This window comes from Panthera tigris, chromosome F3 (genome assembly GCF_018350195.1).
Source record: "Panthera tigris isolate Pti1 chromosome F3, P.tigris_Pti1_mat1.1, whole genome shotgun sequence".
Lineage (NCBI taxonomy): Eukaryota > Metazoa > Chordata > Mammalia > Carnivora > Felidae > Panthera > Panthera tigris.
In genome coordinates, this window is record NC_056678.1 from 59,121,024 (window position 1) to 59,140,059 (window position 19,036).

Genomic DNA, 19,036 nt, shown 5'->3' on the forward strand with positions numbered 1-19,036 from the left:
AACGTTATACGGTACGAATGAACTCCGTGCATCAGTCATGAAAGAGCAGGAAGGAGTAAAGTTAGCCCTCAGACGGGGAGCAGAAGTTCTCATTTGAGTCCTTTCTTTTCCACCTTCTAAGTCTGTATCTTCATTTTTCTGAGCCTGAGTTTCCTGCTCTCCTGCGGACACTGAGTTGGATCCAGGACTCGGTGTAGGGATTTATGGAGGCAAGTGTGCCTTGTCAACTGTGTAGCCAGCACTTTCCATCAACCACAGGGCCTGCAGTGCTGGCACATACGGGTGATTAATAAATTGACACCAGTGCTGGCCGGAGCTCTGGGTCATTAGAGTTTAAAGACAAATATGAGACAAGTTCTGGCATTCTGTATTGCACTTCAAATGCTCCTTCCACACTAAAGACTCAGCAATTTTCGCCAAGCATTGCCAAGGCCAAGAAGAAATCAGGTTATAAATCAGCCTTTGGCCTTTTCTGGTCTTATTTTCACTCTTGTTGGAAAAATTCGTTTAAAAAAGAAAGACCATGTCCCGTAGTCTTAACACCAAAACAGATTAAAATCCCAGCTCCATCATTTCCAAGCTCAATGACCTTGGGCAAATTACCTGACCTCTCTAACCCTTGGCACCTCACCTGAATAACATGGATACCGATATTCCTTTCTTTGGACCGTTGTAAGGATTACATTCAAAAAATTTTGTGAATAGGGGCGCCTGGGGGGCTAAGCATCGGTTAAGCGGCTGACTTGGGCTCAGGCCTTGATTGCACAGTTCACAAGTACGAGCCCCGCCTTGGGCTCTGTGCTGACAGCTCGGAGCCTGGAACTTGCTTCAGATTCTGTGTCTGCCTCTCTCTCTGCCCCTCCCCCGCTCGTGCTCTGTGTGTGTGTGTGTCTCTCTCAACAATAAATAAAAACATGAAACTTTTTTTTTAAAGAAAATTCTGTCAATAAAGCACTTAACCAGTCCTGGAACACAATAAGTAGTTGCAATAATAATAACAATAATAATAATAATAAAGTTAATATGGTGTTACTGTTATTACTATTAACAGCCATGCCAGGCAGTTTATCTGAGCTTTCTTTTCTCAAATTTGTCTCAGTCTTAGCTACACTGTAAATGTTTATAACATATTTTCACAGACAGTAATTATTTGGCCATTTGTAACCTGCCTCTATTCAGGGGTCTTCGTATCTCACTTGCTCACAGTTTGAGAATTAGATACTTAAGATTTACACAGACAACAGCCTGTATATGAACAGAAACGAAGAGATACGTGCCTCTGTGTTCCCAGGCTTGGGATGTAGAAACAGATCACAAGATATTTCCCACACGCTTAAAATTGAGGAAAGCAGTTTGTTTCAATGGAATTTGATATTCAGAAGGAATACCATTTCCTTCTTTTTTTCTAAGTTTTTTTTTTAATGTTTCTTTTCTTTTACGAGAGAGAGAGAGCGTAAGCAAGGGAGGGCAGAAAGAGCGGGGGCCAGGGGTGCCTGGGTGGCTCAGTCGGTTAAGCACCAGACTTCTGCTGAGGTCACGATCTCACAGTTTGTGGGTTCGAGCCCTGCGTCGGGCTCTGTGCTGACAGCTCAGAGCTCAGAGCCTGGAGCCTGCTCTGGTTTCTGTGTCTCCCTCTTTCTCTCTGCCCCTCTGCCACTTGCGCTCTCTCTCTCTCTCTCTCTCTCTCAAAAATAAACATTGAAAACATTTTTTTTTTTTTTAAAGAGAGGGGGACAGAGGATCTGAAGCAGACTTTGCACTCACAGCAGTGAGCCTGATGCGGGGCTCGAACCCCCAAACCGTGAGATCATGAGCTGAGCCCAAGTGGAAGCTCAATCGACTGAGCCCCCCAGCCTCCCTGAATATCACTTCCTTCTTAATGCTGCGCTAATTCTCCCATAAGGTCTCACCTCCCTCTGCCGCTCTTTATGTGACAGTCATCACAGACTCTGGCTGCTCAAGAACCGAGAACTGGGGCGCCTGGGTGGCGCAGTCGGTTAAGCGTCCGACTTCAGCCAGGTCACGATCTCACGGTCCGTGAGTTCGAGCCCCGCGTCGGGCTCTGTGCTGACAGCTCGGAGCCTGGAGCCTGCTTCGGATTCTGTGTCTCCCTCTCTGTCTGACCCTCCCCCGTTCATGCTCTGTCTCTCTCTGTCCCAAAAATAAATAAACGTTGAAAAAAAAAAAATTTAAAAAAAAAAAAAAAAAAAAAAGAACCGAGAACTACATTGAGGCCTCCTCCCCTCATGTTTATGTCCTGACAACACACATCGTCGAAAACTCAGGGCTGGCTTTCAGGGGAGACCCGTAAGACCAAGGCTCTGCCTCGGGGCACACAGCCTCAGATTCTCAAACTCCAAGGTCGGAGTTGGATTGTGAGAAGGAGCTGCTGTCTCCCGGCTCTCCGGGGAACCAGTTCAGTTCTGAGGAGGCTGAGGAAGGAGAGCTTGAGGAAGGCCACTTCACCCCTCACTCCTGCAAGGCCCCAGTGACCCTGATCACTTTCCTCAGCGCCGCGTTTTCCAGTCTGCGGCCCGGTGTCTCTCTCGTCTCCCCGGAGGGATCCCAAGGCGCAGAACGACTACAGAATAAACGGTGCCATAGAAATGTAATGTGCTTGGTTCACTTATTTGTGACAAAACAGAGTAGGGCAAAAGATAGCTCCTTTCTCTTCTGATCATGATATTCTTTCTTCTCGTTTGCAAGCAAACCAACAGGGCTCGGCAAGAATCATCTCCTCACAAATATTCTTCCCCTGAAGTCAGCTTTTGGTGCATGTCCCTAACACCGTTCAATTTAGTGGCCTGAAGGGGTCGGGTGGTCCAGGCTTGCCGTTTGATTAAATCATCGGGGTTGGAGCTACGTGACCCCATTTCGTCTAGGCTAAATCACCCGTTCCATCACAAGTGGACGCTCCAGGAGAAAGTCCTATTAGGGAGGGTTGCTGAAGAAACAACAATCGTCTTGCCTCTACTGCTCCAGTGCCTGGTGAGCTCAGATTTGTTTGGGCATGCCAGGCTCTTGAGACACTAGCACTGCATTGCCTCAAGCACAGACTTCGTGCAACGACCGCCAACCACACAGAGGTACTGTCGGGCACAGGGCAGGAAGGTACGGATGGATCCGTTTACCTGAACCGCCTGTGTTGATCTCCCCAACCCAACACATCCCCAGCCCCAGCACACAAGGAGACAATTCATAATCCCCGCCCTAGTCACCGCTGGATTGTGGATTCCACAGTCCTCTTTCACAGGCCTTGCAGACATAATGTAACTGGCAAACTATTTACCCCTTCTAGACACACGAGGCCGTGGGTGAGGCGAGCCATCTTCTTACGTGGAAGTGAGCACTGGGCAGCAGACTACGGATGGAGTAAGAGGGACAAGGGATGACTTTATCCTGCAGGCCAGATCCTGACCCAGAGCAAGTTCCTCTCTCCAAGAGAGCTGGTGCCACTTCCTTACCCTTGCAACTTGAAAGCAAACCAAAACGGCCTACACACATGCTCACAAGGCGGCTAATTTGCTAGCAGGCTATGGACAACCTCCAAATACTCCTACTCCAAATACCCTACTCCTACGTAGCCACTTTCACTGAGACAACCATTATTCACGTGGCTGGCCCTTTCATTTCCCGTAAGGAAACGCATCTGCCCTCAACTTAATCAGGACATTCCTGAATTTCATTTTTCAAGTCTACAATTCTGAGAGTGTCAAGAAAGTTAATGGAAAATAGAGTTGTCATATTGTCATTTTAAAACAGCGTATCAGAAAGGGAGCCTCTCCGAGCTACTGTTCCAGACTAGAGCCGAGCAAAAAGCTCACGTGACCGATCTCCACTGCTTTACCAAACAAGCCACACTGACCTTGTGCTCTGCTCAGCATACGGACTGACACCACATCATCCAACGGCACAAGGCAGGACTGTATGTTACCCGTGGATTTCTGGTCCTACAAGTTGAAAAGTCAGCATGTCAAAATCCAGGCGTGCTTGTTCTCACACCTGATTGTGACCCTTGTTCTTACTATAATTATGCAACTTCATTTCGTATTAAGTACAAGTAAGAAACAGGAGTTAAAAAGGAAAGAGTCTCTGTGAAAGCATCACTGAGTGTTTTACAAAGAATCAATAAACATAGCTCTCTAAAGCAGCACCATTCAAAAAAGGTATAATGCAAAACACATGTAATTTTACATTTGCTACTAGTCACATTTAAGAGAAACAGGTCGACCATAAGAGACCCTTAAATAACAGAGAACAAACTGAGGGTTGCTGGAAGGGAGGTTGGCAGGGGGATGGGCTAGATGGGTGACGGGCATGAAGGAGGGCACTTGGGAAGTGCACTGGGAGTTATATGGAAGTGATGAACCACTAAATTCTACTCCTGAAACCAATATTACACTAAACTTGGATTTAAATAAAATATAAATAAATAAATAAATAAATAAATAAATAAATAAATAAATAAAATTATTAGGTTATAATTAATGATTACTCTGGATATGTTAAGTTTGTAATCTACTTTTTCCTTTTCTATTTGTAGTTTTTTGCCTCTACTGAAATATTTTTTTAGAATAAATTTCTGGGAGTAAAAAAAAAAAAAAGAAAAAAGAAACAGGTGAAAATAATTATAACATTTTATTTAACCCAAAGTATCCAAGCTATTATCAGTTGAACCTTTAATGATATAAAATTATTAATGAGATATTTTGTATTCTTTTTTACTGTCTTAGAAATACAATGTACATGTTGTACTTCTGGCACATTCTACTTCTGACTAGCCACACATACAGTGCCCAATAACCACTCATGGCAAGTGACTACTGCATTGAACAGCACAACTCTAAAGAATTGCAGCTCAATTAAAAGAGACAACTACTGGGCGCCTGGGTGGCTCAGTCGGTTAAGCGGCCGACTTGGGCTCAGGTCATGATCTCATGGTTTGTGAGTTTGAGCCCCGCGTTGGGCTCTGTGCTGACAGCTTGGAGCCTGGAGCCTGCTTCAGATTCTGGGTCTCCCTATCTCTCTGCCACTCCCTGATCACACTCTGTCTCTCTCTCTCTCTCTCTCAAAAATAAATAAAATAAATAAATAAACTTTAAAAAAAGAGGCAACTATAATAGACTGGGAGAAACTTTCCATAGGTAGTTACTGAACTCAGATTAGACTGAGTGTCTGAAGTTCTCCCTCCATATTGAAGACACTGAACTTGGAAATTAAAATTATTTCACTATGGGTATTATTCATGCAAGAAAGAAAACCAAGGACTCAAATCAGTGAAAAACATACATATAGCTTTTTTTCTTTAGTGATTGTCTATGTGAACCTACCTTAAAAAAAAAATTAAGACTTTTATTAATAGGTGCTTACAGTTTGTTTTGTTGTTGTTTTGGGGGGGGAAAGCTAAGTTGTAAATTTTAATTACAAATTAAAAATGAGGTTCTTAGAAATCTCAACTTGGCCAGATATGAAAGAATTTAAAAACTGTTAAAGGCGTATTGAGAGAAATCAGGCTTTCCCCCCGCCCCCCCCCCACAAGCACATCTGTCATTACCAAAAAGAGAAGTTCTTTAGGTGAAAGTAATTTCTAAAACCACATGCTGCATAGATAGTGCAGCTAGTTCTAGATATCTAATACATGGGTAAAGAGTAAGCATTTAAGGCCTCCCGTGCCAATCTTTCGCTCATCTCTTACTGGGATTTCGTGTTCATTTCTTCCTACCGCGTGGCTAAACCGGGCGATATGCAGGAGGCCTGCGGGCTCTAGTCTGCCCGGCCCGCTCCGCCTCTCCGGGTGGAACTCAGCTGGCCGACCGGCTGCTTTGCCTCCTGGGGGTTTTCTGGGCATCTGGGGCGCAATTGCCGGGTACCAACCTAGAGGTAGCTGCAGGCCTTGGGCCTCCTGTCCTTCATTTATCTCCACTGCGCTCCTGCACAGGACCCTGCGGCCTGGTGGCCTGTAACCGCATACACATTCCGCCTCACCGGCCCACCTCGCTGCCCTGCGATGGGCCCCCACATCCCCTCTCCCCGCCCAGGAGGCTGGAGGACTGTGTGGGCAGGTGGGGCTTGGCGCAGGAGTGTCTCCGCACAGGAAGGAAGGCACCGGCCCGTGAGCTTGGGGCCTGGCCTCGGAGAGCTCCCGAACCCCTCCTACTCTCCCACTCTCTGTTCAGGTCCTGCTGCTGGTAACCACGTGGGGCACCTGGCCACCTGCACAGCGTCTAGAAGAGGCCCGGTGGCCTACATGTTGACTGCCTTGCCCTGGAACCCCCCAGAGCCTGACTCACTCGCCCCACTTTTTCCTTCAACCCAACCTCAGGTGTCCCCACCTCCTGCACCGCCAAGGTGCTTCCTGGGGTTGTTCTTCGTGGCAGCGTGGTGCGCCAGTACACCTTCACTGGGGGTGAAAATATATCTGTTTCTTCCTGTTCCCCAAACCCTCCTGTGGCAACCATCTTGTTCCCCCATTGGGGGGCGGGGAGGGTCCCAGCTGCAGCAGCCGTGCCTCTCCCCGCCCCTCACCCAATGACAACCGGGCCCGCCCCCTGCAGCCTCCCAGACTTTCCAGGGTCCACCCGCTCCTACTTTTTCCCTTAAGCAAAAAAATACTGGGAGCAATTGCATTGGATAAAGGGCTTCCATGGTACTTGAAGTGCATTCAAACATTCATTTCAACCGAATTCAACAAATATTTACCAAGCATCTATTTGTGAAACTCTTTGTCGCTACTGATCCCAAAGATTACAGAGTAGTAGGAACCATGAGAAAAATAATTGCCACAGAACAAGTAACAAAAATGTCAAAAGATAGATCATGTTGTATTAGAGAATCAGAAAAATACTCCAGGAAAAAAATGACATGTGAGCTAAGCCCCAAAGGATGAGATTTTCAATCACAAGGGAAGAAGGAGGTATGCTCATGAACCGAGAATTCAGCATTTTTCTTTCTTCCTTTTTTCTTTAAGTTTATTTATTTACTGAGAGAGAGAGAGAGGGTACATGAGTGGGGAAGGGCAGAGAGAGGGAGAGAGAGAACCCCAAGCAGGCTCTGCACTGTCAGCAAGGAGCCCTATGTGGGGCTCAAACACACAAACCCCAAGATCATGACCTGAGCTGAAACTAGGGGTCTAGGCTTAACCGACTGAGCCACCCAGACGCCCCCTCGGCATTTTTCTGATAGGCAGTTTCCCTCTCAATATTGTCAGGGCTTACGGTCACATGACCAAACGATTTATAAGCTCTCTTGGAAAAGATGTAGGGATTTTAACGGATCACATGTTCAACAAAGGCAAGGAAGGTACGCTGTCCAGGGTAAGAGAAAACCAGTGGCCAATGGTTGGTGCGCACCAGAGGTCTCCGAGGATTTGGAATAAAGAGGCAAAGGGAATTAGCATTCTTACGGGAAGTAGGGGTTTATGGGATGATTGTTGTAGCAGCTGGATGCAAATCAGATCAGAACAAGGAGAGCCTGGGGTGCCTGGGTAGCTCAATCAGTTAACACCGGCTCAGGTCATGCTCTCACAGTTAGTGAGTTCGAGCCCCGCGTCGGGCTCTGTGCTGACAGCTAGGAGCCTGGAGCCTGCTTCGGATTCTGTGTCTCCCTCTCCGCCCCTCCCCCACTCACTCTCTGTCTCTCAAAAATGAATAAACATTAAAAAAAAAAAAAAAAAGAACAAGGAGAGGCTAAGATCACAAACACAGGTTGGGAGTGTTGCAGTTGGGCCTTGGGCGCCTAATTTAAGGTTCAGCCCCACTTACTACCACTGTCACCCTGGGCAAATCACTTAACCCTCTGAGCCTCGGTTTCCCATCTCACGGGAGCCTCTATAGGGATTCCATGAGACAAAGTAAGAAAAAGTCCTTAGCCGACTGTGAACCCCACCTGGATTTTAGGTATGAGATACTGCTTATTATTGTCATTACCGTCAGGAAGGTGTTGAATTTATCCCGAGCTTTGCTTTTGCTGGAGAAACGCATGCGGTCTGGTGGGCTAATAGTTATTGTCATTTATCAACTCCTCCTTTCAAGGACAGAAATGACAAATGGAACGCTGCACCACGGTTACTTGTACAGATAAAATATGCTCTAAAAATTGATAGGACGCACACCCACCATTCTCCTCGTGGCCGGCCACCAATGTGTCAACTGTCACCAAGTGATAACAGCCCACAGCCACCAGAGGCTAGATATTGATTTGTCCTGTAGTCACCAGCTACTGAAGTTGTGTACACACGCATGTGCACACACACACGCAGAGACAGCACCTGAAAGCTGATGGCCAAGTGAATTAAATACGCTTCTCTCAGAAAAAGTATTTTCGTTTGTGAGGCCAAGAGGTTTTCATCCATTAATAAGAAGTAGTTCTTAAATAAAACCTGATTAAATTGCTTATAAGGAGACAGAACCACCCCAACCCCACAGAATAGAAAATCTCATACAGAAAAGAAAATCTAGATTGAAAGAAAATTCTTTCTCATACAGAAAAGAAAATCTAGATCGGCACTGATCATATGGCTTTTCTCAAGTCCTTACGTGCCATGAGCAAGCTAACTTCCAGAGGTAGGACAGGTAAGCCATCCACCGGATGGTAAAGATACCAAGAAACAAACATTATATCCTCTGCACATCCAGTTGTACATACCTTTCAAGGTTGCCCGTTGTTTTTAATTATGCTGTCCAACTTTCCTCCATTAGAGTGGATAATGGAGCATGAACTGTATCTGGCAAGATCTATGGTCTAGGAGCAGGCCAGGTCCTAGCAAAATGATGAAGTAGGAAAAGTTATATCTTTAATATCTTGGATCTCTCTTTTGGACGTCTTCCTTCCCTTGCTACCCAACCCTCCCTAACCCCTTGTGATCTCTCTTTCAGATATCCTATCTCCAATGATATCCCACAATCAAGATCATTCTCATCTGATCCTGAGTTATCCACATTAATATATCCTGTACTGTATTCCCTAAAGGACATGGCCTCTGCTTGTGAATGTTAAAAAGCGTTTCCTTGGTGGTAATTTAAGGCCTGCGGCTAGCCAAAGAGGTTTGCCATACTCTTCAAATCACACTCAAGGTACTGTGCAAGGAAAACAAAATATATCAGAGTGCTTGGGGAACCACAAACAGCCCCGTAAGTCAAAGGAATTATTATTGTCACAATTATCTCTCTGCCTGCCTAAAGGGCCAGAGGTGTTTGGGCTGGCTTGTACTGGCATGCAAGGGAAGATGGGGCAAATCTCTTCATCCAGTTCCATGTTCAGTGACGTCATGTTGGTAGCCTAAAATCAACCATGGTGGGAGTATTTACACCATGGCAACTGGCAAATGCTACGATCGGGCCTTCCCTCTGCACCCCCCCAGAGAACCAAGTTACCGGCATTACCTGCATAACATCAACTGGCCCCCCATGTCTCTCCTGCCCACTGCACCTACATCGCCTGAGATAGAGGATATGAAACACATTAGTTAAATGAGCACACCCCAAGTCTATACATGTGCACACACATGCATGCGGGCACACACACAGACACACACACGTACTCACGCACCTCAATCTGAGTTAACGTGAAAGATATGTACAAAAACAGACTGCAGCAATAAAGGACAATTTTATTTTCTATTTCACAATATTTAGTTGGTTTGCTGCCAAAGGCCTAGAATTCCTGGAAAAGCAAGTATTAACAACTGTCAGGATAAGAAGCTATTTAAGTATTGCAGAAAGGCATATTATGATACTTTTCACTTTTAATAACCTCTTAGGAAAAAAGCTAAGTTTTGAAATTGCAAGTTGTCCAAACAAGTCCTGTTAAGCTCTCCAGTTGTACCAATAAGGTTAATGGACGCCCTGCCTAACCTTCTCCCACTCCCGCCTCCAAATTGACAATCAATGCCTCTCTTCTGCACCCCTCACATTCCGGCCACTCTTCAGTTGAGCCCCAAAGAAAACATTCTGTGAAAGGTCGCCAACGACCTTCCAAATGGCAATATCCAAGCCATTTCTCAGTCCTTCTATTCCCTCTGTGACATCTGGCACTGCTATCCGTCGGGCTTGGCCTCATCCTGGCTATGCCTACTTCCTGCGGACGCATGGGACACATATGTATTGCATAAATGAACACCTATTCCATAGCCACACATACACACAAGTGCGCACGCACACACACACATATCAGCACACCCATGTCCCTCCCTAAGGACACACTCCCTAGGGCCCACCCACCGGTAGACTCCCCCTGCCTTCTGGCACCACATCAGACTCTCTTTACTGCGATGCCCCTCTTTGCCTCTAGGAGGCAAGCTGTGCCTCAGTCCCAACTTGATGTTGAAAAACTCCTTCCTAAAATTCTCCCCTCTCCTTAACTGCCATGAGCTGCTCACCTTCAGTCCAGGGTATAGACCGACCTCTCCGCTGTGTCTTCCTCTTAAAGGCACAGTTTTGGGCCTTCTGTAGTCTCTCTTCCAGAGTTTTCTCATGGAATCCCATGGTGTTGACTGTCATCTCAACACGTGCATAATTCCCAAGTGCAAATCTGGAGACCTGAATTAAATATTTGTAGGTTCTACAGACACCAAAACCTCAGTAAGTCCTACACCACACTTTTTATCTTCTCCCTCAAACGCACTGCACTCCCTGTTAAAAGCACCCACAGTTCTTACTTGCTCCAGTGAAAATTCTTGGAGGCACCTGCGATTCCCATCTCTGCCTCCCGCAACTCCATTCCTTGCCTAACTTCTGTCCATTCAAGCTCGGAGAGCTTTCTGCACTTGATTCTCTGCATTGCCACAACCTGCTGCCATAGGTGGAGCGTTTCTCAGGTGAGCCTTCACAATGAATTACTAACTGGCCACCCCACATGGAGACTTTCTTCCTCAGTTCACCTGCCATACTTTGTTAGACTGGTCTTTCTGATGTCACTCTTTGGTATTTCCCATTGCGACATGCAAAACAGCCATGTCTGCCTAAAGTGATTAGCAGCCTGCCTACATCAGAGTCACCTGGGAAGGGGGCGCCTAGGTGGCTCAGTCGGTTGAGCATCTCGACTCCTGACTTCAGCTCAGGTCATGATCTCACAGTTTGTGAGTTCAAGCCCTGCATCAGGCTCTGTGCTGACAGTGCGGAGCCTGCCTGAGATTCTCTCTCTCTCCCTCTCTCTCTGCCCCGCCCCCACGGGCACTCATGCTCTCTCTCTCTCTCTCTCTCAAGATAAATAAACTTGAAAAAAAAAGAATCACCTGGGAAGCTGGCTCGTAATAAAGATTCTTGAACCCCACTTCAAACCCACCGAATCAAATCAGTGGGTCCCAGAAAGCTGTATATTCAGCCAGCTCCATGGATGAGCCTTGAACCCAATTAAGTCAGAGAGCCACTGGCTTGCAGCTTCCTCCATAGGACATATAAGGACCCTCACCATCCAGTTCCTGCCCACCTTTTCATCTTTATTTTCACCAGCCCCTCCTTTATTTTCACCATCCCCTTATGCAGGCTGTTCCTTCTGCCTGGAATGTCCTCTGCCCTTTTGCTGGCAAATCCCACTCGCATTTAACCCTACGTTCACCTCTGCCATGGCGTCTGTGATGTGCTGCTTATGACCAATTCCTAGCTCCTCAGGAATTGCTCCTTCCTGATTATACCTTTATGACAGGGTATAATCTCACTGCATTAAAGTGACATTTTAGGGGTGCCTGGGTGGGTCAGTCGATTGAGTGTCTGACTTCAGCTCAGGTCATGATCTCACAGTTCGTGGGTTCGAGCCCCACATCTGGCTTTGCACTGACTGCACAGAGCCTGCTTCATATTGTGTCTCCCTCTCTCTCTCTGCCCCTCACCCACTCTCTCTCTCTCTCTCTCTCTCTCTCAAACATAAATGAACATTTTTTAAAAAGTAACATTTTAGTACCGATTTCCTTGTTAGACCAAGTACTTCTTAAAGGCAGGAACCAGATTTTACTTATCTTTTACCCCCAGTTTCTGACACATGGTAAGTACTACTCAGTAAAATGAGTTTTGAATAAACGACTGAATAAATAAATCTTGCCTTCCACCACCACAATACAAACATCAGACCCTGCAGACAGCTGCATTTAGGGAGGGAAAAAAACCACTTAAATCTAACCATAATGGTGCTGACAGATCCCTGATGAGCCTGAAAGTGTTATACAAGCCATCAGACCAAGAGGATGCCAAGTTTGTTCCTGAAATCCAGAGGATATCACAAGGAGATAGTTATATCTGGATCATTCCACCAATCAAGGGCATGGACATAGATTTAGCCAGTTTGTGTAATAGAGCCAATCAAAAAAAAGGCAATGGCCAGGACCTAATTACCAGACAAGTGAGTAAGTAAAGATATGTCTTAGGGGCGCCTGGGTGCTGAGTCGGTTAAGGGTCTGACTTTGGCTCAGATCATGATCTCATGGTTGGTGAGTTCGAGCCCCGAGTCAGGCTCTGTGCTGACAGCTCAGAGCCTGGAACCTGCTTCAGATTCTCTCTCTCTCCCTAGCTCTGCCCCTCCCTCACGTGCTCTCTCTCTCTCTCCCTCTCTCTCTCTCAAACTAAATAAATAAACTTAAAAAAAGATGTTTTTAAAAAGTGGATGGCAGGAACATGGCAAGGACACCAAACAAACAAACAAACAAAAAACCCAAAAAACCCCAATGCTCTAAATGGGCCTGTCATCCATCCAACAATTGATGGCAGTGTTTGAATAACCCCCAAGTTCATGGATTTGTCCCATCCTGGGGATAAGACCAGAGGGGATATGGAGGAAAAAGTCTCATGATTTCTCCTTTCCAGGAGTTTCCAGGCTAGATAGAATACCTAAATGTTGCACATGGCAATAACCCAAGAATAAAAACAAAGTAGCAGGGTGGAAACTGCAAATGCAGTTAATATGAAAACAAAGGCCAGAGCTACAGAGGGAATACGGGGGAAAGGAAGAGGTCAGATTTATTTGAATTCACAGAACGCTGGCCCTGGAAAGGGCCAGGGAGACCAGCTAATGCAATGCTCTCATTTTACAAATGAAAACTAAATGCAGACTGAACTGACTTTTTTCCAAAACCATTCAAAATAATTTATCCACCCAGGAAAGCTTCCAGGTAAAAGTGAGATAAGCCTGGAAAAAGAGAAGGAGAGCTTTTTTCACAGGGCTACTCGGGAGGAGGAAGTAACAGGTAGGCAGCAAGAAAGAAAGGGGCTTTGATGAAGGACAAGAGACAAATGGGCAGGTCATGGGAGACAAGAGTAAAGTGTCCTGGGCTGAAGGAGAGAAGCGGTAAGAGGTGAATGTGAGTGTCAGGTGGGAGGCAGGACCAGCCCCTACGAATGGTAAGTCTGGGTCAGGGGACCCGACACGCACACGACTGTCCTGTGCGATCAGTTCCTGTGCTATGAGAATCCATCCCCATTGGGTTATAAATTGTTGGAGCTGCAAGCACCTTGGACGACGACCAATGAACTCATCTCACAGAGAATGAGTCCAAGTTAAGAAGAAGGACATTTGGAGACATGCTGATTCTGGTTGCAAAATCCACCTCTGTGTCTTTGAGCCGTTTATTTGAGCCTCCATTTGGTTTCCTATATGATGCAGAAATACTCATCCCAGAGTCCTTCTAAGGACTAGGTTATTATGTATCCCTAGCACTTGGCCCAGTGCTGACCCCATGAAAGGAGCTCAGTGAAAGCTCCTTCCTCCCCGCTTTGCACTTAGAGTAGAACTGACTTGCCCAAGGTCACACGGCGGGTGGGGAACAGACCTGGAGCAGGAACCCTGTGCTCAGACTTGAAAGCTCCTGTCCTAAAGCAGGCTGCCCCTCCCCGGCCAGGCTTCCAGTCAAAGTACTAGAACCCTTTGGAAGAAGGTAGTTCTGGAATTTCCATAGGAGATTCTGAGAATTCACAAGGAGAACTTCCATTTTCCTTTCTTTCTGCAGTTTGTCTCTAGTGGGGTTCCAGCCTTGGCGAGGGAACCCATCCCAGACAAACCAAAAATAATGAAGACAGCAGATCAGAGGCAGGTCCTCCATGAAAGTATGTCAGCGGGGACAGAGGAGGAAAGTTTTTGTTGGGGTTTTGGTTTTTGGTTTTTGGTTTTGTGCCAAATGCAAAAGTTATTTTGACTCCATGATTTCCTAGGGATTTTAATAATAATGGTCTGGATTACTAACACAATCCACATCTCAATATGCTTAATATTTTTCACAACTTGAGGACCGGGAACAAACTATTCAGAGCCAATCACCCTTGGCCAGGCAAAGGTGCAAGGTAGACACAGAGACTGCTGAGCTCTAGGGTAATGTTGGTAAAATGTATCAACACTATAGGAAGATCTGGCTTTCGTCAGATACGCTTTGGGGTATTTGGGCCTGGGCACTTAAGTTTAGACAGCATGTAAACAATCAAACTTCCAAATAAAAATTTTAATTGGGGCACTTGAGTGGCTCAGTTGGGCAGGTGCCTGGCTCTTGATTTCAGCTCAGTTCATGTTCTCACAGTTCATGAGTTTGAGCCCCACGTTGGGCTCTGCACTGACAGCATGGAGACTGCTTGGGATTCTCTCTCCGCCCCCCCCCCAAAATAAATATTTTTAAAGAAATAAAATAAGATGACATGACAGTTTAATAGGTACAGCCAATACTTTTATCAATGACCTGGGACAGTGCCATATTTTTTAAATAATGTGTTGCAGTCTGTTCAAATCGATTAAGCATTTCGCATGCTCCAGGAAATATGCTGGCATTAGCACATGACAGAGGTGAATAAGATAGGTCCCAGAGCACCTGGGGGGCTCAGTCGGTTAAGCATCCAACCCTTGATTTAGGCTCAGGTCATGATCTCACTGTTTGTGACATCAAGCCCCACACCAGGCTCCTCACTGAGAGTGAAGCCTGCTTGGGATTCTCGCTTTCCCTCTCTCTCTGCCCCTCCCCCACTCACCCTCTCCGCCTCTCTCAAAATAAATTTTAAAAACTTTAAAAAAATAGGTAAATAAATAAAAACCTGAAATCATTAGGATAGTGTGATCACTTTATCACGCCTGTAATTGATCCTAATCCTACGTCTGTTTTGAGTGCCTCCAGGTCAGCAAAGCATGGAAACTAACTTCAAGTCAAGCAATGATACATTCAAGACAACCGAACAATTTTACTCTCTGGATCCTTGGCCGACGGACACAGGGATACTCGTCAAGTCGAGTGTCTGTCCTATATTCCACCGAGTCCTGCTGCATCCATGTGGCATGCTCCCACGCCGGTGAACCCTCTTGAAAATAAGGGAAGAGGAGTTCTAGCGGTCGGGAGGGACAGCCCCAGTCTCGCAACGGCTAAGGACGCCTTCCATAGCCAGGCAAGAGACCAGAGCCAAGGGAGGCCCACCTGGGAGCCAGCATGACCTTAGCTTCGCCACACAAGAAAACCCCAGCGTGCTATGCCAAGCAGTGGGCAGAGTGAGGGAGAAGGGTTCAGTGTGGGAGGTGATATTTGTGCCGAAGCAACATTTTAAACACCTCCACCCTGTATGGACAAGACAGCCAACACTTTCACATAAGTAGCACCCCCTCCCCAGTAAGTCCAATATGAGCTGACTTACTCCTGCGACCCTGGCACTCCATGCTTTCTCCTCCACCCCCCTATGCCATGGATGCATTTGCACACACATGCTCTCCCCACAGCTCCAGCCTTGCTGCCCTTATCGTCTCTGGGACGTTCCAACTTCAGCGCCTTCTCCTTTAGGCTTTGCCTCTTTTTCTTTTCTCTGACTCAACACATATGCAGATAACCTGTAGGTCAGGTCCTTCTTGGTTTTATCCAGTCCCTAAGTAGAATCTTAGGCCTATTCGTTCTTTATACTGCCCAGATCTTGGGGGCAGACCCATTTTCAAGGATCATGGAATCCCTTGTGTACCTAGTGGACACGTAACCTGTCATCAGGGTACATTATAGCATTTCCTGATGCCTATCTCGGCCCATTGCCCCCCAACCAGATGTGTATGTGTATGTGTGTGCATACATGCATGTGTGTATGTGTGTGTGTGTGTCTGTCTGTCTGGGGGTGAATCTCAGGGGGTTGAACTGATTATGTCCCTTAGTTCATGACACATTGTCCTCAATTTGGGTCAACCTTCATTTACTTCACTATTCCTTTTTATTTCTGTTCTCCATTACCACCCCTCCATATGCAATCATATCTGTGTGTTTAGTGTTTACCTTTTTATTTGTAAGTGTCCTTGTAAAAACATATTGCTATTTTGTACATCTGTTTTTAAGTCATGTCAATGGTACTGTGTTATATAAATTTCATTTTTTTTCACTCGGCACTATGCTGTTAAGATGCATGTATGTTGGGGCACCGGGGTGGCTCAGTCGGTTGAGCCTCCGACTTTGGCTCAGGTCATGATCTCATGGTTTGTGGGCTCAAGCCCTGAGTCAGGCTCTGTGCTGATAGCTCAGAGCCTGGAGCCTGCTTCGGATTCTCTGTCTCCTTCTCTCTCTGCCCCTTGTGCTCTGTCTCTCTCTGTCTCTCAAAAATAAATAAATGTAAAAAAAAATTTCTTTTAAGAGGCATGTATGTTGTCCTGTGCACTTCTAACTCTATCCTGGTAGGTTTCAAGGAACACTGGAGCTGGACAGAAGAAGCGGAGAAGGAGAATTCTATTCTAGAACTACTGCAGTGGGAGAAGAGAAACCTCAGAACAGAGCTGGGCTCCAGTCCAAACACAACAAGGACAAGTGGGGACTCCTATCCAAGGAGCAGGGTGGAGTCAGGGGATGGAAAATCCCTAAGAGGAAACATCAGAGACAAGGGGATTCTGCTTAAGCCAACTTGATGGGATTCTTGCTGAAGGCAGGTAGGGTGATAAGATACTGCCAGTGAGGGAAGACAAATTTGATCAGATATTGAGGGTAGGGGACCAAGTGGGCCAAAGACAGGGGCGGGGAGTGGGGCTTGGGAGTTTAGAGAAGCCTGACTTGAGTTAGGTCCAGGAGAGTCATGTCATAAGCTGCAACATGCCTACACTGCCTGATGCCCTTCGGCCCTCCCATCCTACACTCCCACCCCCAATGTTGTGATAAATGTCATGACATGTATTTCTATATGGATCTGGGTGAGATTTTCTTTAGGGACATATTCCCAGGAATGAAACTAGGTCCTATGAGATAGATGATATGGAGATACAGAGATGTATAGATATAGATGATATAGACGTTATAAATGATACAGATGATAGACATGATGGACATAATAGATAGATATAGATATAGATATAGGCATAGATGTATAGATGTAGATATGTAGGTATAAATGTATTGGTGCAGATATGCAAATGTAGATGAGTAGGTATGGGTAGATATAGGCTGCAAATATAGAGATATATTTAATTTACACACTTATTTTGATGAAGAACATGCTACATCAGACCGAACCAACCCCTGCTACCTCCACACCCCTCACAAATTTCTAGTGTTGCATTTGCCAGAGCACCCAGAATGGAAGGGGCCCCTGCTCACACATCTCATACTCAAATCATAACCAGATTTCAAAGTTAAAATAACAACTTCTCTACAAAGTTTCCCTTGAGCCACCACCCCCCCCCCCACACACACACACACACCCTACCGGCTAAAAACATTGTCCGAACTCTCAGTACTTGGTCCCTGAGGTCTGACAACCCGAAACTTTTTCAGGACACCAATCTCCATGACACAAGTTTCCAACCCCCCTCCACACCTCTGAATGCCTGAGCCAGGATTCCGGTCACTTGGTGGTTAGAAACATGGGCTTTGAGGTCCAACAGAACTGAGGTTGCTTCTCTGCTCTCATTTACAAGTTGTGTGGACTTTAGGCAACGTAGTTAAACTCTTAGCCTTAGCTTCCCCCTGTTGATGCTGCTTGTCTTAAAGGTTTATGGAAGAACTAAGTGAAAAGTTGGAAATAAAACACTTAGCCCAGTGCCTAACACGTAATCCAAGCTAGGTAAATGGTAGTTACCATCACAACTGTTGTTCTCATCATTATCGAGCGCCCGCACATAACGTGGCACAGCCCCTTACACAGTGGACACTCAGTAATGTTCAGTGTATAAACGAGCCTCAGAAAGGCCAACCGCCTTGCCCAAGGCCATCCGGCTGGTGTCAAGGCAGCACTTGAACCCAAGCCTTCTCTATGGCTTGCTGGGACTTTGCGGGGGAAAATAGCTATTTATAAGGCTTAAACAGCAAGACAAGAGGAACTGTGGGAATTTTCCCAACACTTTAATTAGAGAAGTAGGAATCACATGGACAGTAAGGGGCTGTGTCAGCCCTCTATCTCCTGACACCCCCTCTTGGTGGTGGAGGTGGTGGTGGTGAGAAAATTCTATAAGACAAAATACACATAAAGTACTTGAATCTGTGTCAATACATACCAAGTATATGAATTTCTGTGGTTATTATCACTCCCTGGGCCCACAGGCACTGAGTTTTGGTGTCTTCCCACGTAAAGCAATCACCTCTTCAGCCTAAAGAAAACCTCAATTTGAATAACTTTCCAACCCCTTCCAAATGAGACCATTCAGATTCAGTAAAACACAATCTTTGTGACCCAAAGAACTTTTGGAAGTTCATTACAATGTTCCAAAGTCTTCATAAACTGATATCAAATGGCTTTTTGCAATCAGTATTTTCATGCTCCGGAGTGGAAGAATTGCAATCAAGATTAAACACACTCTGTTTAAAGAGAGAGAGAGAGAGAGAGAGAGAGAGAGAGAGAGAGAGAGAGAAAGAAAGAAAGAAAGAAAGAAAGAAAGAAAGAAAGAAAGAAAGGAGGGAGGGAGGGAGGGAGGGAGGGAGGGAGGGAGGGAGGGAGGGAGGAAGGAAGGAAGGAAAGAAATCTAACTGAATAGGAAGAACAGAGGAGTCAAAGAACATGCATGGGAGTGACCAGGTTCTGCTTCCAAGAAAGGTCCAGCACGCTGGTCAATTCACTGTCCACAGGCCCTGGGCTAAGGGAGAGGCTCCCGGAGACCAGACAGGACCAAGCAGTTTATTTACCCAGAATCACCA

The 19,036-nt window shown here is 46.0% G+C and overlaps 1 long non-coding RNA gene across 2 annotated transcripts in view; it reads right to left on the reverse strand.

Moving 5' to 3' along the window:
* The window catches only part of LOC122235943, a 286,446-nt gene that overhangs the window by 34,781 nt on the left and 232,629 nt on the right, over window positions 1–19,036 (reverse strand). For both annotated transcript variants that reach the window (XR_006214087.1, XR_006214086.1), the window contains exons 5-6: window positions 8,644–8,757; window positions 3,866–3,950 (exon numbers count right to left, since the gene is read on the reverse strand). This is a non-coding gene — a long non-coding RNA (uncharacterized LOC122235943). The remainder of the gene's footprint in view (window positions 1–3,865; window positions 3,951–8,643; window positions 8,758–19,036) is intronic.